At 44.7% G+C, this 26,051-nt stretch overlaps 1 protein-coding gene and 1 long non-coding RNA gene across 2 annotated transcripts in view; one reads left to right on the forward strand and one right to left on the reverse strand.

Moving 5' to 3' along the window:
- CTNNAL1 (catenin alpha like 1) overlaps positions 1–26,051 on the forward strand; it is a 261,726-nt gene that overhangs the window by 53,843 nt on the left and 181,832 nt on the right. The gene's annotated exons all lie outside the window — the stretch shown is intronic.
- Positions 132–15,013, reverse strand: LOC121001425. Its single transcript, XR_005779058.1, has 3 exons — positions 14,891–15,013; positions 4,964–4,973; positions 132–143 (listed from the first exon to the last, which is right to left on the reverse strand). It is a non-coding gene; the product is annotated as an uncharacterized LOC121001425 (long non-coding RNA).

Here is a 26,051-nt window from a genome sequence, read left to right on the forward strand (position 1 = left end):
TACTGTATATCGAGAACGGAGCCCCGGAAGTGGTGAAGGATGCACTGCGCATGCGCATCCGGCCTCTATTCATTTTATTCATCAGCTATTTCCGTCGGGCCCTTAGAAGTGAATGGTAGCGGTGGCTGGTAATGCGCAGTGCGCTCCCATTCACTTCTACCTGGAGAGCGCTTGGTGGTGGCCGGACCGGAGTTCTCCAGCCACCACCTTGCGGGGCTCCGTTCCCGATATAGGTACGGGTCCCACGGTGAGACAGGCACCTATGAGACAATGGGGGCATATCCTAGCACTATGCCCCCATTGTCTGAGATGAGACAACCCCTTTAAGCACTGAGGAGAAATGTAATTACTACTTTCGCCTGTTTTAGCGATTGGCATCGGTCTCAGCACTCCCCACCAATCAAAACTTTTGATGTGACGCTTGAAATTTGAAAAGGGGAGGTCAAAATGTCTTTAAGAAAATGAAACCAGCAGTTTTCACTGATTCCTTGCTACTGTTCTTTTGAAGCTTACTGGATCACTACTGTTCTCTACCTCCTGGTCCCTATCGATATGGAGGAAATATGTTACTGCTGCAGTCTTTGAATGGCTGCAGGGTTATTTACTATGTGTTAGGTGACACCAGGAAGGATAGAGAAGCGGGAGACCTGTTAAGTGTCAGGACAGCAGCCATAGGGGATTGTTTAAGTGATTATTGCTGGCTTTATTTTTTTTACCTAGTCTGCTGCTTTTCTAAGAATTTGTTTAGCAGCTGGACAACCCCTTTTAATTTTAGTTATTTATATCTAGGGTCTTAAAATTGGGCCACAGTTATGTAACCTGTACAAATATATTCAGAAAGTTATATTAGTGTAATATAGCATAAATATTTTGTGCGTCTCATTCAATTAAAATGTAGGTCGGGAACACAGAGCCCATGCATGTTGATTGTTTGTTTCTTCCATGCCTAGGGCTGCCATTTTCCCATACTCCAAACAGTAAATGCGTCATAATTATTAAATCCATTGAATCTGGTAGTTTAGTCCTTCCACGTGGGCCCTTTATATGGTATTGTTTTTCTGCTATTTGTTGTCAAGTGTGACATTAGGAGAAATGGGTGATTTTCTCCAATTTCTTTTCTTAGACCAGTTTTAATATTTGGTAACATTGTGTGTTGTATGGAAATAGCAGCTGTGACGTTGATAGAACGTGTCCGTTGTGTGTGTGCAAAATTAGATCCGTACATCAGTGCTGGGATGTGGTTGTGCAACTTGCTACATTGTCATTTTGACTAATAAGATGATGACATTTGGGCTCTCTGTTATTGAGAAGCTCTGACCCGTGGTGACATGGCTGCCGAGGTCTGTGGTAGAATTTGTCATCCATCATGTGACAGCAAAGAAAGGCAAAGATGTGACCTACACAAGTAATTTCAAAAATGTGTCGTGGGAATGCAGACCTTGGCAAAAGTAAGAATCAGCATTTCTCCAAGCTTTGCTTGTTTGTCCCAGGACCAGGGCCCAAAAAACTGCTCAATCAGACTTGGTGACTCTTGTAAATGTACTATTGTTCTCGCTGTGTTGCTGAATATGTCATTGCTTATTTTTCATTTAATTCACGTCTTGCAGTCTAATAATTTGTATAAAGTCAGTGCAGTGCAAAGGAGGCCCAATGCCCAGAGACACACTAGAAATAATACAAAAGTTCACAGCTTGTACACTCCTTCACAGATCTGTCTAGGTATATAAGCCAAGATTTACTAACCCTAAAGATGGCGCAGGCTGTCTAGATTGATCCTGACATTAGACAACCCCTTTAAGAAGGTAAAATATAGAAAAAACTATTGTAAAAATCAGTAGGAAAAAACTTGCAAACACTTATTTGTCAATAATACATACAGATTGAATATCTTGATACAACAAAATATATACCGGTCCATATTTATCACTACAGCCATAGCAACCTGTACAATAAAGATGTACAACCTATACATTTATGATTATGGTATATAAAAAGTGATGGCAAAAAATAAAAAATAATTATTTTTGTTCTGAAAGCTCTACAACCAAAGCTTTTTAAATCTGTCAAAAATACACTAAAGCTAAAAGGCATTTGGAACATGGGCCAAATTTACTAATCCTGTAGATGGCATAAACTTATGCAGTCTTATAAAGATGTGCCAAATCTATCGCTGTGGCCCATTTTGTGGAACGGAAAGTCGCGCCCTCAAGATACCAGTCCTGTTCTTGTCCATGATATGGACAAGAATAGGACATGTTCTATTGTTTGGTGGGGCAACGGAACGGAGCACTTCATGTACTACCCGCATCTTTTGTGGTCCCATTGAGGTGAATGGGTGTGAATTCAAGCCACAAAAAATGCAGCTCAGATGCGGACCCAAGCAACGTTCATGTGGATGAGGCCTCAATTTGGTGCAGGGCTAGACGGGTTTTCTAATCTGTTAGGCCTCTTTCACACCTGCGTTGTTCGGATCCGTCGTGCACTCCATTTGCCGGAGGTGCCCGCCGGATCCGTAAGACCGCAAGTGAACTGAAAGCATTTGAAGACGGATCCGTCTTCAAAATGCGTTCAGTGTTACTATGGCACCCAGGACGCTATTATAGTCCTGGCTGCCATAGTAGTAGGGGGGAGCGGTATACTTACCGTCCGTGCGGCTCCCGGGGCGCTCCAGAATGACGTCAGAGCGCCCCATGCGCATGGATGACGTGATCCACCCCGCCCCGGGAGCCGCACGGACGGTAAGTATACTGCTCAGCCATGGTAACCATTCAGAAAAAGCTAAACGTCGGATCCGGTAATGCGCCGAAACAACGTTTAGCTTAAGGCCGGATCCGGATTAATGCCTTTCAATGGGCATTAATTCCGGATCCGGCCTTGCGGCAAGTGTTCAGGATTTTTGACCTGAGCAAAAAGCGCAGCATGCTGCGGTATTTTCTCCGGCCAAAAAACGTTCCGGTCCTGAACTGAAGACATCCTGATGCATCCTGAACGGGTTTCTCTCCATTCAGAATGCATTGGGATAGTTCTGATCAGGATTCTTTCGGCATAGAGCCCCGACGACGGAACTCTCTGCCGGAACAGAACAACGCAAGTGTGAAAGAGCCCTTGGCTTACTTTGCAACAGATTAATGAGCTAAAATTCTGTTGCAAGATAATGCATTTTAAACTATGCCCCTATCCCACAAAGTCACACCCCTTGGTGAGCTAGGTGCAGTGTGTTTTTCTATAAATAGATATGCCAAAATGTGGCAAATTTTGGCACAGTTTTACAAGTTGTCGGCACAATCACATTAGTAAATGTTGGCCATTGTTACCAGAGTTTTGTCTCGCTTCAAGAGTACTTAAATGGCCTATTCATAACCGGGTATTCTCCAGTGAGCGCCACGGTCCCCTCACAGCTTACCAAGCACAGCGCTGACCATTGGATAGTGGCTGTGCTTGTTATTGCCGCTTAGCCCCATTCCCTTGAATGTTAATGACCATGTGACCAACAAACGTGACGTCACATGGCCTAGGAAGAAGACTCCGCGCTCACAGTGCACCACAACCTCTTTATACAGCTGTTCATGGGGGTTGGACCCCTACCAATCTGATATTCATGAAAACTCCTTTAAGAAACATAGTACACCCAGTGTGTAGCCATGGATCAGTAATGTCTTCTCCACCTTTTACCTTTCACTATCGCCTTTTAATGGCAGAATAGTGATTGTGATTACATTGGGTTCAGATCTTGAATGTGGTGCTGTGCGTTCCTTGCATCAGCCATCAAACTCAGAAAGAATGGGAAATCCTACCGTTAAAAGACTCTTATTTTTTATGTCCCCCTTAGTTCACTGTGGCGTCTGCTCATCTATCAGTTTAATCATTACGGAGTATCACATTATTTTCTGCATCTCTGGCCCTGTAATGTTAACCAGCTCAGGTGCCTGGAATGTATGTATATTTCATGTTCCTGCCTCACTGGTTCTCTTTATGTACGTCACCTTGTCGGAACGGGAAAACTTTAACTGCTTCGCAGCTGCATAGATGGCGACAATGTTTCACCAGTATTTCGCTTTTAAGTATTTATTTATTTTTTAATCCATTTAGCTGTTTTTGTTAGTGATAAAATCTATTGTAATAGGAAAGAAATATGTTGGATTTCTAGGTTTTAAAAAAAATAATTTACTGATCCCTGGCACTGTCATTTTACTATTGCCCGGTTGCCTGCTGTGCTGCAATCCCTGCTCCTGTCGCGACATGGCAGAAAATGGCTGGGAGAGCTGCTTTTATTGTAGAAAGTTTGACTAGCCTATTCATCGGAATGTGAAATAGAAATGCATGCACTTTCTGCAGAAATAACCCCATATGCCTGTATGGAACTAATTATAAGCAGAATATTCTTCTGTAAATTAGGGCTCTTTCACACTTGCGTTCTTTTCTTCCGGCATAGAGTTCCGTCGTCGGGGCTCTATGCCGGAAGAATCCTGATCAGTTTTATCCTAATGCATTCTGAATGGAGAGAAATCCGTTTAGGATGCATCAGGATGTCTTCAGTTCCAGACCGGAACGTTTTTTGGCCGGAGAAAATACCGCAGCATGCTGCGCTTTTTGCTCCGGCCAAAAATCCTGAACACTTGCCGGAAGGCCGGATCCGGAATTAATGCCCATTGAAAGGCATTAATCCGGATCCGGCCTTAAGCTAAACGTCGTTTCGGCGCATTGCCGGATCCGACGTTTAGCTTTTTCTGAATGGTTACCATGGCTGCCAAGACGCTAAAGTCCTGGCAGCCATGGTAAAGTGTAGTGGGGAGCGGGGGAGCAGTATACTTACCGTCCGTGCGGCTCCCCGGGCGCTCCAGAGTGACGTCAGGGCGCCCCACGCTCATGGATGACGTGTCGCATGGATCACGTCATCCATGCGCACGGGGCGCTCTGACGTCATTCTGGAGCGCCCCGGGAGCCGCACGGATGGTAAGTATACTGCTCCCCCGCTCCCCACTACTACTATGGCAACCAGGACTTTAATAGCGTCCTGGGTGCCATAGTAACACTGAACGCATTTTGAAGACGGATCCGTCTTCAAATGCTTTCAGTTCACTTGCGTTTTTCCGGATCCGGCGTGTAATTCCGGCAAATGGAGTACACACCGGATCCGGACAACGCAAGTGTGAAACCAGCCTTAGCCAAATGTGACCAAAATCCATAGGCAAACCTATTGTTGAAATCCCCCTTTCGTGTACAAAAATAAACAAAATAAAAAATAATTAAAAAAATAACGTGTCAATTCTTGCCTCAGAAACCATGGCTGGTAGCCAGACACAGATAAGACTCATCAAGTCATTTCTGCCATGCATTCCGCAGTGTATTTATTCCAACAGAAAAACTTACCCTTGTGCAAACATAGCCTATTTAGGAATTGAATTGAGGATTTAAAGGGGTTGTCCAGCCTTAGAGCCGATAACCCCCTGTCGTCTTGGCCTTTGTCCCTGAACATATAAAAAGCAGACAACCTGCCCACAGTTCTGCTGAAGCTGCTTCCCGTGACTGCTACCGTCACATCGGCTTGAATGTTACCTCACAACTGTGAGGTACCTTTCAAGCTGATGTGACTGCTGTGGCCTTTGATTGGCCGCAGCAGTCACATGACCCAGCTGCTTCCTGGTTCTGCGGGGTCTGGGAGTGGCTGGGAACAGAGCAGTGGTGGGGCTGCAGGGAGGGGAGTCTGGACGATGGGAGTTGTTTGCTCCAAGGCCGAACAACCTTTTAAGGCAGGTTCCAAACCTAACATTTCTAGTGGAAGTGAATGGAGTATTTCGTACGTGCAACTAAAAATATTATGCAGGATATGCAGAATGCACCGTATTGCTGACAAAAAGCCACATGGTAACCCCATTGAATGACAGTGGGGTTATTTCTCTTGTGGTTACACTTCCACAAGGTGGCGCTACAGAAATGGTTCTCTTTCTTTGGAGATCTTTTCCCATGGAGTACTTCCAGTAAGGTTAGGAAACCTAGCACAATTCCTAAGCTGCATCTAAGGCATCACACAGCCAGAATTCTGCACTATACTGGTGAGGCAAGCACCCCCAAAAAGCTCTATGGGTGGATATGTACAGCCTAATGATACAGCTGAGCACATTCTAAACAAATCCAATTTATCTCTAATTTCCCCCAAATTTGGATTTGAGCAAGATATTTTGCAATTTGATTTGAATTAATCTCTCAAAATGGCAGCAGCTATTTTACTGGTCAGAAGACAGAAGAAGGCACCTGCCATCAAAAAGGGGTCATTTCCGGACCATGTTTTAAGTCCAACTTAAAATCCACCCACTTCCATACTTTCACTCCTATCCATAGATGTCACTGTCACTTTGACATTGCTAATGCTGTCTTGGCTTTAAATGGCTTTAAAAGGGTTGGATACTTTCCTATGGGCGCCCAGATTTTCAGGGCAGTCTGAGCACTTTTGACTTGGGTTGAATTAGTTATTTTGGATTTGTCCTGCTTTTGACTCATCTGAATTTTTTTTTCCCGTTTACAGTGAATATGATGAGTTCCAGATTGCCATATGTAAGCTATACATTATTGGCCCTGCTGTGGATAAATGAACTGTATTACAGAACAAATCCGAACCTAGATTTGTTGATTCCCATAGTCTCACATTACCAGTGGTCCTGTTCATTGGGCCGCACCAGGGCCAATACCACATAACTTATATATGACATAATATTTACTGTAAACAGAATAAAGATTTGGATTCGTCCAAACCAGAAAAAATCTGAATCTGCCATCAATGGGTGGAATTTATTTGTGCCCGAATTGAATCTGCCAACCGATTCCTTAGAATCAGACCCAAAATGAAATTCAAGAAATTCACCCATCTCTAATATATGCATAATTTGCAGGTATCAGTGGATATTCTGAGAACCTGTTATAAAATTGGCAGGAGATAAGACTGGGGTATTGGCCATGGACAGAATTGGCACAGCAATGACAGCAGGTCCCCAGCAGGGTGCAGTTTTGGGAATAATTTTGTTATACTATACAGTCGCCATTCACCTAATCTGTTATATGGACAGAAGGAGGAGCCCAGTGTTGTGGAGGGACCAGTGGGGATCAAAGAGCCAAGCAGATCTTTTGAACCAAGGCCCATGAGCCCCTGCTTACCGTATAACACGTGGGGGGCAGATCTAACAAATAGGTGGTAATTTTCGGGCCAATAGCTGGGCAATTTTCGGGCCAATCAGGAACAAGTGTTTCCAATAATTTGCCTATATAATGGTGTTCCCAATAAATGAGCAAATGCTCGTTTGTAGGCCAATTTTGCATCTTTGATCAGGATGAAAGATGCAAGATAATCTGCAGCACATCTCCCTGTGTAAGCAATAGAACTGAAGGGACCATTAGGTTTACACCGGCCTGTGACAGTTCTTAAAGGGGTTGTCTCACTTCAGCAAGTTGCATTTATCATGTAGAGGAAGTTAATACAAGCCGCTTACTAATGTATTGTTATTATCCATTTTACTTCCTTTGCTGGCTGGATTCATTTATCCATCACATTATACACTGCTTGTTTCCATGGTTACAGACCACCCTGCAATCCATCAGTGGTGGTCGTGCTTGCACAATATGGGTAAAAACCCCAGCCTATGTGCGCTCCCACTGTCCCGGCCACCAGAGAGACTGATGCTTTTTCCTATAGTGTGCAAGCACGACCACCACTGATGGATTGCAGGGTGGTCTGTAACCATGGAAACGAGCAGTGTATAATGTGATAGAAAAATGAATCCAGCCAGCAAAGGAAGCAATATGGATAATAACAATACATTAGTAAGGGCCTTGTATTAACTTCCTCTACATCAGTGGTGTCAAACTCAAATTCATCTGGGGCCGCATCAGCAGTTTGGTCACCCTCAAAGGGCTGGAAAACTTAGTTACTTGGCTTGGCCCTTGGGGATCTCGGACGCCACTTCCACACTTTGGCCGGGGGCTTGGTGGAGCTGATGAGGTGTTTTATCCTAATGAGAAAGATTTCATAATAAGTATTTGGAGATAATAACAGCCCCCAGTAATAACAGCCCCCCCTTTGCCAGTAATAACAGCCCCCCCCCTTTGCCAGTAATAACAGCCCCCCCCCCTTTGCCAGTAATAACAGCCCCCCCCCCTTTGCCAGTAATAACAGCCCCCCCCCCCTTTGCCAGTAATAACAGCCCCCCCCTTTGCCAGTAATAACAGCCCCCCCCTTTGCCAGTAATAACAGCCCCCCCCTTTGCCAGTAATAGCAGCCCCCAGTAATAACAGCCCCTCTGTGCCAGTAATAACAGCCCCCAGTAATAAGAGCCCCTCTGTGTCAGTAATAACAGCCCCCAGTAATAACAGCCCCTCTGTGTCAGTAATAACAGCCCCCAGTAATAACAGCCCCTCTGTGCCAGTAATAACAGCCCCCAGTAATAAGAGCCCCTCTGTGCCAGTAATAACAGCCCCCAGTAATAAGAGCCCCTCTGTGTCAGTAATAACAGCCCCTCTGTGCCAGTAATAACAGCCTCCCCCTTTGCCAGTAATAACAGCCCCCCCCTTTGCCAGTAATAACAAACAGCCCCCCCCTTTGCCAGTAATAACAAACAGCCGCCCCCCCCTTTGCCAGTAATAACAAACAGCCCCCCCCTTTGCCAGTAATAACAAACAGCCCCCCCCCCTTTGCCAGTAATAACAAACAGCCCCCCCCTTTGCCAGTAATAACAAACAGCCCCCCCCCTTTGCCAGTAATAACAAACAGCCCCCCCCTTTGCCAGTAATAACAAACAGCCCCCCCCTTTGCCAGTAATAACAAACAGCCCCCCCCCTTTGCCAGTAATAACAAACAGCCCCCCCCCCTTTGCCAGTAATAGCCCCTGCCAGTAATAACAGCCCCCCCTTTGCCAGTAATAACAGCCCCCGCCAGTAAAAGTATTGTACATAATAAAAAAATAAAAAAAAACACATACTTACCTCCATGTCAGTGATGCGATGCAGGCCTCTTCTGGCCTGTGTCCCACGCTGTATGGCTCAGGCAGCGCGATGACGTCATCGCACCGCCTGCGCCGGCCTCTGATAGGCTGCAGGCACTAGGCCGGCAGCCTATCAGAGGAAGGGAAAGGGACACTCCTCTCCCTACCGCAGCACAGGCAGGCATCTGTATCGCTGTCCTGAGGACGGCGATACAGATGACTGGAGATGAGCGCTTCCACAATGGAAGCGCTCATCTCCCTGTGCCCAGCCGCTGCCGCCAGCTCGCTCGCCTGCCGCATATCGCCGGCGGCTGCGCGGGCCACATGACGAGGTGTGGCGGGCCGGATTCGGCCCGCGGGCCTTGTGTTTGACACCCGTGCTCTACATGATCAATCCCACTTACTGAAGTGAGACAACCCCTTTAAGTCATCCAGAATCGGGCAGTGTAATCTGGCACAGTTTAGGACTATCTAGTCTCAGTTTACAGTGCCTAAAAATTAGACATGATTAGTAAATCTGCCCCAAAAAGTTTGAGGAGCTCTGTTCTCCGTTTTGGCTGGAGGCACACTTTATGGTTTATGAGTAGTATGTGCAGTTCAGAAAGGTCAGCGGTCCTGACACGAATACTGTTTGATACACAGAACCTTTGTACATACAGGTATGTATTAATAACATGGATTGTGGAAGCTGCCTGTTTGTGGCAGCATTTATACTGCGTGCAATAATTCTTTCAGTAGTATGCAGCCAGAGCCGAACTAAAGGCACCTAATGTAACATTTGTTGACTACACAGGAAGATGCTGAGGTCATGAAATTTATAACTGACATGAACCACAGAAAGGCTGATTAGTAAAAGTGATTATGACCACAGCCCATTTTTACAGCGTATTAGAATGAAGATGAGGGGACTCTCCCCCCAGGGCTTTCCTAATGTGGCCCATTAGCTGTAGATTCAGGGAATCATGAGCACTGATTGTACACTGCTGACGAGATGTAATGGCACCGTAAAAACATAATGCTGTAAGGTCCTGTCTATGGAGTAACCTGTATGGGTAAGGCTACTTTCACACTAGCGTTTTGGCTTTCCGTTTGTGAGATCCGTTCAGGGCTCTCAGAAGCGGTCCAAAACTGATCAGTTTTGGCCTAATGCATTCTGAGCGGATCCTTATCCATTCAGAATGCATCAGTTTGCCTACGTTCCGTCTCCATTCCGCTTTGGAGGAGGACACCAAAACGCTGCTTGCAGTCTTGGCTATGTTATAGATAATACAAACGGATCCGTTCTGATCGGACGCAGACGGCTGTATTATCTGAACGGATCCGTCTGTGCAGATCCATGACGGATCTGCATCAAACGCGAGTGTGAAAGTAGCCTGAAATGTACTGTATATCATAATGAACCCTTTAGCAACAGGGTCTCTACCACGTGTGTCTTTGGCAGTACGATTGTTAAAGGGGTTGTACACACACACACATACACTAGTCACAAAAAGTTAGCAACATTTGGCTTTCAGTTGAAATTTAGGGAAATTGTAAAAAGTTCACGCTACAGTGATGAAAGTACGCCATTTAAATAGAAGCATGCAATGGTTATTTCCTCATCTCGAACAAATTATTGAAATAAAAGCCAACAGTGGTGGGTATACACCCACAAAAATGTCAATAAATTACAAGAAAATTTAGACAAGCACATTCATAGTCGCAGGTGCACATCCATAAAGCTAGCATGCAGAAAGCAAGCAAAAAAGGTGTGGCAGCACAACATTACTCATATAAACAATAAAACTGGGGGATAGAGATTATACTGAATTAAAGTGGTATTATACCTACTATACATGAAAAAAAAAATACCTCTTTGTGCACATTTTTGATTAAACATGTGTCAGGCCCATCCACCAGGCGGCAATAAATTGTCATGTGGCCTTGAGCATCAATTACAGCAGGACAACGAAGTCTCATGCTGTTCATAAGTCAACTTATTGTCTGCTGAGGCATGGCATCCCACTCTTCTTGAAGGGCAGCCCTCAGGTCTTTGAGGTTCTGGGGTACAGAGTTACGAGCCTCTACACAGCGACTCACCTGATCCCATAGGTTTTCAAAGGGATTTAGGTCTGGACAAAGTGCAGGCCACTTCATTTGAGGCACCCTAGTCTCCAGCAGCCGTTCTCTAATGATGTGACCTCGATGACTATGAAATTAGTCATTCATGCAGAGGCACAATGACTGGATTTATGATGTTATTCAAGCAGTATGGGCTTGTCACTGTACCACTGTAGGTCAGTGCTGTATTGACTAGACCAGGCATCCTCAAACTGCGGCCCTCCAGCTGTTGTAAAACTACAACTCCCACAATGCCCTGCTGTAGGCTGATACCTGTAGGCTGTTTGGGCATGCAGGGAGCTGTAGTTTTGCAACAGCTGGAGGGCCGCAGTTTGAGGATGCCTGCACTAGACACACCTGTCCACACTGTAACACCTCCACTACCAAAGGTTCTTCTGGTGACAACAGTGGCTGATGCATAGCGCTCTCCAAAACAGTTGACAGCCATCATTTCTGTTCAGCGTGAATAGGAATAATGGAGGAGGATGCAGAGGATCTTACAGACATGATCAGTCGGGGAGGGTGCATGGAGGAGGATGGTTGATAATTGTACAACAAAAATCAGAAGGTCGCCTGTCTGAGAGAGAGACAAGTGAAGACCTTCCCAAGTATACTGTGGAATTGGAAAACTGTATTTAAGGGGGGGGCAGTATGGCATGTAAAAATTAACTTTTAATGAATTACGAATAAGAATAAATGCCTCTACAAAAACAAACAAAAAACAAACCTCAACCAAGAAAGGCAAACCAAACAAGGTCGCTACAGTGATTCTGCTAGCAACACGTATGTGTACTTACATCAACCCTAGAGGCTGTGTGTAAGAAGAAAGTCTGGTAAAAAAATGGTTGGATCTTACCAGTCCAGTTGAATTGCGTCATGCGGATGTAGCCCAGGCATATTTCCACTCAATGAGGCCTTAGATAGTTATACACTTGAAGGTACTTGCTGTCGCGTCCACAGTCGTGCTAATACGTTGCCAATGCAGAGGCGGGCTAGAGGTACTAAACTGTCTCTAGTATGCCCTGATATTGGCTACTACACCCTAATGACCACCTAATACAGAGTCATCACCCTGAAAAGAGCGGCCTGTTACAGAACCTTGCCCTATTATCAAGGCCCTAGATCACCCTATCTCTACTTACGTGGAATAGGAGTAGAAACTGAAAAATACTGTGTGTTCCTGTGGCAAGTGTTGTCCTGTCTCGCGGGGGATCACCAGGTAAAGAAGCTGTGTTCCAACGCGTTTCATCAATTACTCATATAGCCCCAAGAATCGTCAGGGGACACGGGGCTGAGAAGTCACAAGTGGGATGGATTATCTCGGCAAAGGAGAAGTGCTCACTAACACAGATTTAGACAGATTTGTGAACAATACTTGAGCGTAATAGGTCTGTTGTGTATGTAGAAAATTTTTCAGATCTTTGAGTTCAGCTCATGCAAAATGGGAGCAAAACCGAAAGTGTTGTGTTTTTATTTTTGGTCAGTGTGTGTGTGTGTGTGTGTATGTATATATGTATGTATATGTGTGTGTGTGTATATGTATGTGTGTGTATGTATGTATATATGTGTATATATATATATATATATATATGTATATATATAGCACATCAGGCCAAATATAAATATGGAGGTGCAGGCTAATGGATCCGGCAACAAATCCAGCACAATATAAGAATTTAAAAAAATGGCAGCACACTCCCAAAAAAAGAGTTCAAAGAAAAACACTTTATTATTGTGGTTGCAACTAGGGATGAGCGAACTTGTGTTTCAAGTTTGGCATACAAGGTTCAGGTTATGTAAGAATTCAGTTATGGATTCTCCTACCACGGACCATAAATAAGGGTCCATTCACACGTCCGCATAATGGGTCCACATCCGTTCTGCAATTTTCCGGAAGGGGTGCAGACCCATTCATTTTCAATGGGGCTGCAAAAGATGCGGACAGCATCACCATGTACTGTCCGCAGCCACGGACCAGAATAGGCATTTCTATCATAGTATCGGCTAAGTGCGGTCCACAAAATGCGGAACACATAGCTAGTGTCCGTTTTGCAGATACGCAATTTGTGGACCGTAAAATGGTTGCAGACGTGTGAATGGACCCTTATGATCCATGGTAGCGGAATCCATAACGGAATTCTTAGATAACCTGAACCTTGTACGCCGAACTTGAAAACACAAGTTCACTCAACACTAGTCGCAACGTTTTAGCTCATAACTTGAAAAGAGACTCTGAATTAGCTGAATACAGTGCGACCACAGGAGTGAATAAAGTGTTTGCGTGTGGACATTTTTATATATACAGAGATATATATATATATATATATATATATATATATATGCAAAAAACACTTGAGAAAGGTTCCGTGAGGGGACTGAAATGTTGCTGTGAGATGTGTGAATAAATACACTTTTTTCACCATCTACAGAGGAGTGCCGTGGACTTTTTTGCATATATACGTACCCAGGATCAAGGGTTGAACGTTGGCACCCAGATAGCAACCAATCAGATTCCACCTTTCATTTTAAACAGCTTCATTGGAAAATGAAAGGAGGAATCTGATTAGTTGCTATGTGCAACTAAGTCTACTTTCACACTTGTGTTCTGGCTTTCCATTTGTGAGATCCATTCAGGGCCCTCACAAGCGGTCCAAAACGGATCAGTTTGCATTCTAATGCATTTTGAATGGAAAAGGATCCGCTCAGAATGCATCAGTTCAGTCTCCATTCCGCTTTGGAGACTGACACCAAAACGGTTGTATTATATGAACGGATCCATCCATGACGAGAGTCCACGTGAGAGTAAAGTAGCCAACGCCAGTTCTACTTTAAACCAGTTTTGATAAATCTCCCCCACTGTGTACTTCTATGTGTACATAGCATTGTATGTCGTCACACTGTACTAATCTGTGTGGTAAAAGTGACCGCTCACTGTGCGGACTGCATACAATACTGTATTCAGAAGAGCGTATGTAGTGAGAGCGTCAGTAATGAGATCTATATCCTGCTTATAACACCATGTTTCTGACTGTAGATCGCTGCACTAGCGTTATCAGCAGAAATATCTATTGTGTCTACAAATAATGGACTTTCTACAGAATGGAAAGTGAGAAATAGATCTGCTGATTTACAGGTTGTAGCATAATGTAAGACTCACCATGTTGTGGCTTGGAATGAAATCTTACTACCAAGTTACTTGCAAGTTCCAGCAGCCTATATGTAAGTGGCTGCTAACTGTGCTATGTAACTGGATGTGGGGGCGGGGCTGTGCCATGTAACTGGATGTGGGGGCGGGGCAGAAGAACTTGTGCTGGTGCATGTGAAATCCACAGAGCCTCACAGGAGAGGATAGGCTGAGCAAAACTCATATCAGAGCATTTCTGAGAGCATGTGAAGCAAAGCTGATACCAGTAAACAAACAATTGTGCAATTGTATTATGTGCTGCATTACAGTAAGATATGGGGTTATTGATTTTTAGTGCACAAAGGTGTCCATAGGCTTTAAAGGGACGGTCTCATCATGGACAATGGGGGCATATTGTTAGGATATGCCCTCATTGTCTTATAGGTGCGGGTCCCACCGCTGGGACCCGCACTTATATTGAGAACGGAGCCCCGCAAGTGAAGGAGGGCGCATGCGCAGCCGCCATCCATTCATTTTCTATGGGGCTGGTGAAAATAGCCGAGCGCTGGCGCAGCTATTTCCGTCGGCCCCATAAAAATGAATGGGAGCGGGGGCCACGCATGCGCGGTACGCTCCAATTCACTTCTATGGGGAGCCGGCTTGGTGGTGGCGGGACCGGAGTCCTCCAGCCACCAACTTGTGGGGCTCTGTTCTTGATATCGGTGTGGGTCCCAGCGGTGGGACCCACACCTATAAGACAATTGGGTCATATCCTAGCGATATGCCCCCATTGTCTATGATGAAACAACCCCTTCAAGGTGAAATATGGGCAGGGTCCTGAAAGGGTTAAATGAGTGGTTCACATCTGCATTAATGAAGATAATTATTTATTTTGCACCTTCTGCAGTCATTTTATCATTTATCTCCTGCTGTGTTAGGGCTGAAACGATTAATTGATTGAATCGAGTAATTAATTTGACACAAAAAAAATCATCAATGCAAATTTTTTGCATCGAGGAATCGTTTGTGTCATGTGACCACGGAGCAGGAGTGAAGCGCTTGATCTTACTTACTGCTCCGTGGTCACCCTCCCACCCGTACTGCGCTGCACTGGATCCTGACACATCGTCAGGTCATAGTCCATGTAAGCGCGCACTATGACCCGATGCTGTGTGACGTCAGGATCCAGTACAGCGCGCAGAGAAGAGGAAGGAAGGAGCTGTGGAGTGGCGCCCCTACAGGAAAGGTAAGTATTTTATTTCACTGGCACGGGGGACATGGCACTGAAGGGGGACAGCCGGCAATGGATGACATGAAGGGGCTGATCTGATGGCACTAGGGGACAAGGGGGGCTGATCTGATGGCAGTGGGGGACATGGCAATGGATGGCATGGAGGGGCTGGTGGCACTGGGGGTGGGGGACAGCTGAAGGCACTGGGGGTGGGGGACAGCTGAAGGCACTGGGGGTGGGGAACAGCTGAAGGCACTGGGGGTGGGGGACAGCTGAAGGCACTGGGGGAATGGAGCAGATGCACTTGGGCTGATCGCACGTGGGAACGAAGGGTGTTGGGGACTGATGGCAGGGGGATCTGATGAGTTTTTATAAAGGAAAACAGTCTTAATTAATTTTTTTCTTATTAGATTACTCGATTAATCGTAAAAAATGATCTATAGAATAGTCTATTAGTAAAATAATCGTTTACTGCAGCCCTATGTTGGGTGTTATGCGTGATGCAATGTGGTTGGTTGAGTATTATATGGAATATTAAAATGAGATTTCTACCAACTGTTTCCGTACCTCCATTGTGTCTTCATGAAGAACTTAACTTTAAAATCTACAATATTTTTCCAAATTAATTCACTGTGTAATCACGTCATTAGTAACTTCTTAAAATTGTTAACTCTGTGTTGGGTCTTGAAAATATGTTTTTAGAAAACACAAACTGAATCATTTTTGTATGTTCCATATGGATAGCAGCTTCTTTGCCTTTATCTGACCACAATATATAATCGAGAGATGTTGAGCTTGGAAGATTTAAAGCTGAGTTCACTCCGGTCATCACATGATCTTTTACCATGGTGATGGATCATGTGATGGATCATGTAATGACCGGAGTGATGTCACCACAGGTCCTGTTCAGCAAAGGAGACAGAAGGAGATGCCGGGCTGCGCGATCAAGTGGACTAAGGTGAGTTAAATTATTATTATTATTTTTTTTTAACCCCTCCAGTGCTATTTTACTATGCATTCTGTATTCAGAATGCTATTATTTTCCCTTATAACCATGTTATAAGGGAAAATAATACAATCTACACAACCCCGATCCCAAGCCCGAACTTCTGTGAAGAAGTTCGGGTTTGGGTACCAAACATGCGCGATTTTTCTCACGCAAGTGCAAAACGCATTACAATGTTTTGCACTCGCGCGGAAAATCGCGCGTGTTCCCGCAACGCACCCGCACATTTTCCCGCAACGCCCGTGTGAACTCAGCCTAAGGCTACTTTCACATCTGCGTTAGGTGCGGATCCGTCTGGTATCTGCACAGACGAATCCGCACCTATAATGCAATTGATTGTATCCGTTCAGAACGGATCCGTTTGCATTACCATGAACAAAACAAAAAAATATATATTATTCAGCTATATTATGTTCATAATGCAAATGGATCCGTTTTGACTTGCACTGAAAGTCAATGGGAGGCGGATCCGTTTTCAATTGCACCATATTGTGACAGTGAAAACGGATCCGTCCCCATTGACTTGCATTGTAAGTCAGGACGGATCCGTTTGGCTCTGCATCGTCAGGCGGACATCAAAACGCTGCAAGCAGTGTTTTGGTGTCATCCTCCAGAGCGGAATGGAGGCTGAACTGATGCATTCTGAACGGATCCTTATCCATTCAGAATGCATTGGGGCTGAACTGATCTGTTTTGGGCCGCTTGTGAGAGTCCTGAAACGGATCTCACAAGCGGACCCAGAAACGCCAGTGTGGAAGTAGCCTTAATTGTCTGAACAGGTATCTAGGAACAGAGCTGGACAGACGCCATTGACTGTGATGGAGTCCGTTCAGTTTCCATTTGGGATCCTGTCTTTTTACTAGAAGAAAAGGTCCGGCATGCAAGGCTTTTTTGTCTGGTCTTTTTGACAAAATCTTCAACAGGGCCTCCAACGCAGATGTGAACAAGTGTAGGCCTACGTATTATGTATCTGAATTACTGTAACTTTTGTACTCCTCCTCCTCAAAAATTTACTATTTTTACTGTTCTGGAAAAAATGTAGTGTGACCTCTGGCTGCTGTGCTGTGATTGGTTGTTATAGGCAAGAAAGACCAATAAAGAGAAGAAATCCTGTGGCACTCTCTGGTTAAAGCTTGAAGTTTATTTGTTACAACACGTGCAGTGCACATAGAAACCGCATGTGGCCAACGCCCAATAAACTTCAAGGGGAACATTTATTATGAATTATATGCCACTTTTTGACATATTAATGTTGCAGATTTTGTTGCAATGGTTTTTTGCTGCCACCACATCTGTGACTTTTTGCCGCTCACGCCACTTTAACCGAGTGGCGGGAAAAGAGGGGTGGCATGGGCCGGGAAGAGGGCAGGCTGACAGGCCCATCTCAATTATCACTTTCCATTCCAGTTTTTGGTGTGGAAAATGACGCAAACCTAGCTGGCGGAGATTGTAGTATGTCGCACAGCCTGCCTGAGGAAGCACCAATGTTATGTAGAGGCCTGAACCTGCACATAACTAGGGACTAAGGGCTCTTTCACACGAGCGGATGCTGTGCGTGAAAGACAGCCAAGCCCCGCTCTGGACAGCAGAGATAATTGATGACTGATAATGCTCCGTGCCTCTCTGTGATCTTTTTAGTACATGATCTCAGTGAAATAAAGTTGTCACTGTGATTTTGTAGTAAAAAGATCACAGAGAGGCAAAGAGCGTTATCAATCATGTTACTGTTCCGGGTCTCTGCTGTCCAGAGCGCAGCTTGGCACTCTTTCACGCAGCGGATTCCACGCATGGCATCCGCTCGTGTGAAAGAGCCCTAAGACTGGCGTCTAAATCGCTGGTCTTAATAAATGTTCCCCCAAGGTTTTATTAAAGTGTGCTACAGGATTTATAATCCTTATTGGTGATTTGCATCTGGTGTCTTTATTGCTGAGGTGGAAACCAGGATAATCACTGCTTATAGCAGAGTCAGTTCTTATGGACATGTGAGTAGTGCCAACACGGTATCTCTTTATTCATAGGCAACAAAGAGCTGTTCTGTTCTGTTCACAACCACATAAGAGGTTTATTTTTTTAATGGGAAAAATAGCACAATACATTTTTTCCATCATAATGGAATCATCTGGTTCTGCCAGGGTGTCTGCCATTTGAAGTCAGTGGGTTCCACCATGTCTGGTCTCGCCCTCAGTGTTGCGGCTTTTGTAACAAACAAAAGCCACAATGAAAATGTGAACACAGACTTAGACCAGAAAATTGGACAATCTTAAATTTCATAGTGATTGCATAAAGTGCCACAATTCATCTCTGTCCGCTCTAGTAGTAGGATGTGCCTTTCAAGGCTTTATTGAACACTGCTTAGGCCTCCATACCGCATGTCATTTTTCTCTTCTTTCACCTTATGTGACAGGTGGATAATTCCAGTGTGTATAAGCCAGCTAGCTTGCTTTCTAGTAAGAGGAGATCAATATTGAGCAAGGAGGTTTTCTACTGTTTTGGAAAATGTTCAAGAATTAAGTGGTACTTCCGTCCTTTCACCCAAAAAAAACAAAACACACAGGAGGTCCAAGAAGTGGAGTTCTCACAGATGTATGCTGTGGCTATGCCCTGATTTTGGCTGGAGCTACACACAGGACTTTGCTCGGGGTAGCCCCAAGAATAGCAGTGAATTGGGATGCTGCTGGAGCATAGGGCAATACCGTCATTGTTTCGAGCTGGTCAGGCTCATCAGTCAGAAAGTTCTTAGCTGCAAAGGCTTTATTAAACCTAATTAAATATTATAGTATACTGTTTCATGTAATCAAATCTTGCAGCGTTTTCAGTGTGGCAGGTTCACAGATTGAACTATAAAACATTGCGGTCATTTACGAAAAGATATACAACACTTTTGTGGAGTATATATGGTGCAGATCCTGTCGCACGCCATTTTGCAGCAGAATTTGCGACTTCTTCCCCTCTTACGCCTGGTCAAAAAAGGGGGCATGGTGTGGGCAGGGAAGGGAACAGGCTGGCAGGTCATTTTTGACGCTTGGTTTAGGCATAGAAAATTATCTAAATGTTAGACAGCAAAGAAGCTATCTTACATTTAGAAGCAGCCCTGGATACACCAAAGTTATGTAGAGATCCAACGCAGGGCCTTATTAAGACCGGTGTCTAAAACGCTGGTCTTTATATATGTGTCCCATAAAATTTTCACCTAAATAATGTGTACTGAAAATGTGCTTTAGTTACATTTATTTAAAATATAAAACATCTTCACATCCTGGCCAATGTGAAATAGGTCTGCAAAAACATAAGGTGCAAGGTGGGTGTTTCAGTGCTCCATGGTATTGTAGGTGAGACAGCTGACCTTCTGTGCGACAGTATTACGTCACTTAGGGCTCATGCACACGAACGAGCATGTGTGCCTGTATTGTTGTCTGCAGTATATGGGCACCGGCCGTGTGCACTCTGTATCACAGATGCGGATCCATTGACTTGAATGGGTCCGCAATTTGCAAGATATGGAGCGGAGGCATGGATTGGAAGCACTATGAAGCGCTTTTGTGGGATGTCTGTCCGTGCCTCCGCACCACAAAAAATAGTTCTATATTTTAGCAGTGTGGAACATACATTGTGGATCGCGGACCCATTCAAGTGAATAGGTCCACATCCACAAAGGGTGTGCACTCAGCTGGTACCTGTGCATTGCGGACTGCTATTGGGGCAGGGGGCATACATGTTTGTGTGCGTGAGCCCTTATGCTGCAGCCACAACACTTTCAATGTGACTACAGAGAAGATGTCATAATTTAGCCCTAAAGTAACAGTTACCTATTGAGTTTAATAGTTGTAGAGGTGCGTCCTTCTTCTGCGGAACCATATTGCACAGCATGCTCCTTGTGGGGTCCTGTTTCTCAAACAGACTTTTCTTCTCGAGCCACTGAAAACTGTGCAGACGGTGCATAAAATAATCTTTGCATACCACCATATACAGGATTATACAGCAATATTTCCCATATGTAACTGAACTGCATGCTGCTTTAAGGCACCTATTAATTTAAGTAAGATTCCATGAACAGTAGTATATGGCAGATTGATCCTGTTGTACTTTATGTATGAAATAAAGTGTTATTTAATGGAAGTTACACATACCCAGCTCTCAGAAATGCCAGTTCTATAACTAGTAATTTTAAGTTGTCCTCATTCAAATTCTGCATTAAAAAGCTGTTGGAGAACCATTCCAAATTTTCTTTCTTTCCCATTTAGCTAATTGATTTGGTTAATGATGCTTTTCAAACAGTTTTGCATTGATATGTTTTAGAATGAATGCAGCAATAATCCTAATGACCTCAAGCAGGTCTCTTGGGTGCACCCTTTCACTGCAAATTACCCCTCAGATCAGTGCAAAGTATGCTCTTTAAAACTACTACATTCATCTACTACATCCAGCCTTTTAAAATGCTATTACTGTTAGATTCGTGGGAGTCCATTTCTTAGCACCCTCAACAATGGTTTTGAACGGGCTAGGGGACTAGGGCAATCATTGTAGCCTTTTTATTATTTACATCTGCCCACTGTCCTTTGGAGATTGTCTTGGCCCTTATCCACATGTCTGTGTTTCTGACATCTGTGACAAGATGATCTGTGATTCATCTGTGAGGATTAGGGATGAGCGAATCGACTTCGGATGAAACATCCGAAGTCGATTCACATAAAACTTTGTTCTAATACTGGGATGCATGGAATAGCCTTCTTGCAGAAGTGGTAGCTGCAAATACAGTGAAGGAGTTTAAGCATGCATGGGATAGGCATAAGGCCATCCTTCATATAAGATAGGGCCAAGGGCTATCCATATTACTCAGTATATTGGGCAGACTAGATGGGCCAAATGGTTCTTATCTGCCGACACATTCTATGTTTCTATGTTTCTATACTGTAAGGAGCAGGAGCTCCATACAGTATTAGAATGTATTGGCTCAGAGGAGCCGAAGTTTTTGCTTCGCGAAGTCTCTCGAGACTTTGCGCAATTACTTCATAAATTAATTTGTACTGTAAAAAAACTCCGCCGCCTCTCTACCCCCCCGCACAGATGGGGGTAGAGAAGCGTGCACCCCTGACTGCCACCCACACCTCTGCCAGGACAAACAGAACACAAAGCAAGTCAAACTAACCGAAGTCAAATCAGTACAAGAGCGAGTCCAAACACAAGCCGGAAGTCAGTACCAGGAGATCACAACAAACAAGGGATGAGCAGAAGCGAGGTCAAACTAGCAGAGCTGAGGTCAGGATTCAGGAAAACAATGCCAGGAATACAGGAGCGTATAAGGACCTTAATCACAGGCAACCTGTGGCCAGCAGGCTGCCTGTTTAAACAGGCCTGGCTGGTGAGTCACATGACGTGGCCAGCGTCACGTGACTCACAGCAGCCCAACTCAGCCGAGCTCCTCTGCTGCTCGCCTGCTGCCATGGAGACGAGGACGCAGGCTACGTCCTTACCCCTCTCCTTGCGCAGGTTGCCGGCGGTGCAGCGAAGGAAGCGCGCGTCGCCTGCCCCTCGTTACAGAACCTGAGTTCGGGAAATGTTTTTTTTTTTTTTACAGTACAAATTAATTTATTAAGTTATTGCGTGCAGTCTCGAGAAACTTCGCAAAGCAATAACTTCGGCTCATCAGAGCCAATACATTCTAATACTGTACGGAGCTCCTGCTCCATACAGTATTAGAACAAAGTTTTATGCAAATCAACTTTGGATGTTTCATCCGAAGTCGATTCGCTCATCCCTCGTGAGGATGTCTGTGAAGAACCTGTTTGGTCTGTGTGTCCATTTTTGCCCTTCACATGTCATACGCAAGGCCTGAAAATTTGTTTTCAGAGCATCTTCTATCAACGATCTGCAAAAACCAGGACCCAAACACAGAATGCATCCGTGTTGTGTCCGTGGTTTTCACTGACCTGTAGACTGTAATGTATGTGAAGGATCTGTAATCATGGACAAAAATTGGGGATGCTTCCTTGGTCCATGTAAAATCGCTGATATGTGAATACACACAGTAAAGTCAGTGGGTACATCTGCATGGACAGCGCACATCCTTGACTCACTGACATGTGAAAAAGGCCTTACTTTTAGTAGTGGCGGTGCAGGGTGTTCATGTAAATGGGACAAAGCTGCAATACACTCGCTGCCACTTTTAATAGGCCTTCAATTTTAAAAAGCTGGATAACCTAATTAATAATGTTCCAGAACTACTGAAGATATTTACAATGGAAATGCTGATAGAATCCACCATGCATGAGTTTTTGATGACCGTCGGATATAGCTGAGAAACTATTCGATTGACATGGATGAGAGTGCATGTTGGAGAAAAATCTATATCCTTATAATGTCACAAGTATACTTTTTATGTAGATACAGTACAGGGTTTTGCTGATACTCTTAAAGGGGTTGTCCGAGTTTTTTTTTGTGTTCTTTCTATGTTCTTAACTAGGCAAATATAACAACTTTACAATTAACTCACTTTATCTGCAGTGCCTGGTTTATCAGATTTGACTGCGGGTCACATGACCTGTGATGTCAGCTTCTCTCCCTGCTCTGATAAAGTTTGTTTACAAGCCTGTAAACGAGACGTCACTGTGCTGGCCACGCCCCCCTTCACTGCTGGGCTGTCTGCTCTCTCCTAAGATTTTTAACCCAGTCAGCTGCACAGACTGGGTAGCTGCAGGCAGTGAGGAGACAATGCTGGGCACTGGAGCTGACAGACTAGAGAGAGCATTGCACAAGAAGATAGGGGGAAGATCCTGTGTGTATTAGCAGTGTCATTATACAGGTGGGACTTGTAGTTCTACACTTACAGGTTGCTGTTGATTCTCCCAGCACTCAGGGCAGCTCTTGTATCCACTCCCTTAGCAGTGTCATTATACAGTTGGGACTTATAGTCCTACACATACAACATGCTGCTGATTCTCCCAGCGGGCAGACTTGTCACTCAGGGCAGCTCTTGTATCCACTCCCTTAGCAGAGCAGGGGGAGGGGCAGAGATTGTTTTTATTGCATTTAACCAAGGGCCAGAAAAGAACCAGGGAAATGAGGAAATATATATATTTGCATAAAACTTGCTTAGCTTAGTTATATAGTGCTGCCCATCAGATTTTCAGTGCTATATATATTTTTTTCATAACTCGGACAACACCTTTAAGCTCCCCAGAATTAGTAAAAATGGCCGATATTGACCATTCGTTGAAAAATCTAATGTATAAAGCTGTGTGTATGTATGTCCGCTAAAGACATCCGTACCGTTGCAGTTACAATCGCGAAACTTGGCACACAGGTACATCAGGTGTCCGGGAAGGTTTTAGACCAGGCCTCAGCTCTCTAGGACGTATTTTATTCCCAAAAAATGCATTAGCCAATAGAAGCTTGGTCACATGACCCTTATCAGCCAATTGAAGCTTGCAGGCCAGTCTCCACACACACACACACACACACACAAACACACACACAACTTTACGCCAGGTTTCCATAATAACCCAGCTATTTTTCTTCACTGCTGTAGGTGAGCTTTAAAGGAAATCGGTCACCAGGATAATCGCTATTAAAGTAAAGCCATGGCCTAATAGCACTTAGTACCTTTTTTCAAGATGTGCCTTTGTTCCAGCAATAGATGTTTTTATCCTCTGAAAATCCAGTTTATTTGGTATGCAAATGAGCCAGTAAGGTGCCCAGAAGGATGTCACTCTTGCAGGAAGGAGCCCAGACACGCCCCCTGCCACAATGTGTCCACCCTCAAAAGACGAACTTAAAACCCTGCCCCCAGGTCCCACGAGGCCACGTCCCCTTCCACTCAGCCGACGGGGATTGAAAAAAATGCTAATTAGCTTTTTCTGAATTGTTACCTTTGGCTGCTAGGACACTAAAGTCCTGTTTGCCATGGTAAAGTGTAGTGGGGAGCTGGGGAGCAGTATACTTACCGTCCGTGCGGCTCCCGGGGCTCTTCAGAGTGACGTCAGGGCGCCCCACGCGCATGGATGACGTGATCACATGGATCACGTCATCCATGCGCATGGGGCGCTCTGACGTCATTCTGGAGCGCCCCGGGAGCCGCACAGACTGTAAGTATACTGCTCCCCAGCTCCCCACTACTACTATGGCAACCAGGACTTTAATAGCGTCCTGGGTGCCATAGTAACACTGAACGCATTTTGAAGACGGATCCGTCTTCAAATGCTTTCAGTTCACTTGCGTTTTTCCGGGTCCGGCGTGTAATTCCGGCAAATGGAGTACACGCCGGATCCGGACAACGCAAGTGTGAAAGAGCCCTATGGCAGATGGCAAATTTCTGTCGAAAATTTTGCCTTTCAGGTTGGAAAATATTGGCTGTGGTCAGCCGAAACTACAAGTGTATTGCATGATTGTCCAAATTAAGCTGATCATTTGCTACTATGTTTAAGCATATTGTCATTTTTTCATTCTGCGTTGTTGATCTGGCATGTTGCTGATGTGATCATTCATCTGAACAATCCCACAATTTATCACCCATATTACGACTTCTCAAGTTCTTGTGAATGGCCAGCTCAAAGCCACACGTCCATCCGAATGTTTTGTATTTTTAAATCAATATTTATAGAAAGCAATTATTATTATTTTTTTTTTCTTCTGAAGCAAACACAAATGAGAAAACCTCTAATATAGCTAGATCCGTTATCTGTTTACTGCTGCTGTGAGGGAAAGGTGTTATCTGCAAGAGAAACCATTATAATACGTGTAGAATTGAGAACCATATGGCAACTCTATTATTCTCTGATAGGCCTAGATAAGGCTACTTTCACACTAGCGTTCGGGTGTCCGCTCGTGCGCTCCGTTTGAAGGGGCTCACGAGCGGCCCCGAACGCATCCGTCTGGCCCCAATGCATTCTCAGTGGAGGCGGATCCACTGAGAATGCATCCGTCTGCCAGCGTTCAGCCTCCGCTCCGCTCAGTGAGCGGACACCTGAACGCTGCTTGCAGCGTTCGGGTGTCCGCCTGGCCGTGCGGAGGCGAGCGGATCCGTCCACACTTACAATGTAAGTCAATGGGGACGGATCCGCTTGAAGATGACACTATATGGCTCAATCTTCAAGCGGATCCGTTCCCCATTGACTTTCAATGTAAAGTCTGGACGGATCCGCTCAGGCTACTTTCAGACTTAGAAAATTTTCTAAGTAATAATGCAGACGGATCCGTTCTGAACGGATGCAAACGTCTGCATTATCGGAGCGGATCCGTCTGATGAAACATCAGACGGATCCGCTCCGAACGCTAGTGTGAAAGTAGCCTAAAGATGCCCATAGATGAACATTGCATTGATCAGTGTAACGTTTGTTGCTCTAATTGAGTCACTACAGAGGAGGGGCTCTCTCGGGCCACAGTGATGTTTTGACTGAGGGATTTACCCGAAACTGTCTGCTACAGGTGAAACTCGAAAAATTAGAATATCGTGCAAAAGTTCATTTATTTCAGTAATGCAGCTTAAACTTAGAATATTGTGAAAAGGTTGAATATTCTAGGCTCAAAGTGTCACACTCTAGTCAGCTAATTAATCCATACCCCCTAAGCAAAGGGTACCTGAGATTGTGACTTTGGGGTTTCATAGGCTGTAAGCCATAATCATCC

Source organism: Bufo bufo, chromosome 5, assembly GCF_905171765.1.
Source record: "Bufo bufo chromosome 5, aBufBuf1.1, whole genome shotgun sequence".
NCBI lineage: Eukaryota > Metazoa > Chordata > Amphibia > Anura > Bufonidae > Bufo > Bufo bufo.